Raw genomic sequence first — 240 nt, 5'->3', positions numbered from 1 at the left:
TGACATACTATTATATTATTACCATCATTACCAGTCTTATCATCAATAAAAATAAAATACTTTCCTCCAGTCTTTAGTGAAAAAAAAAAAAACTTTAAAACAATAATTCAGAAGACACACAATATTTTCTTTAACATTCTAGACTCGGTCCTAACGTCACTAAATATCAGATTATTTGAACAGGTCGTTAACAACTGATGCTATTATCTTCGTTTCCTATCAATACATTTTCTTTCTTTT

Source organism: Penaeus monodon, chromosome 30 (genome assembly GCF_015228065.2).
Source record: "Penaeus monodon isolate SGIC_2016 chromosome 30, NSTDA_Pmon_1, whole genome shotgun sequence".
NCBI lineage: Eukaryota > Metazoa > Arthropoda > Malacostraca > Decapoda > Penaeidae > Penaeus > Penaeus monodon.
The sequence above is the reverse complement of the archived record's forward strand: the minus strand, read 5'-3'. Positions refer to the sequence as shown.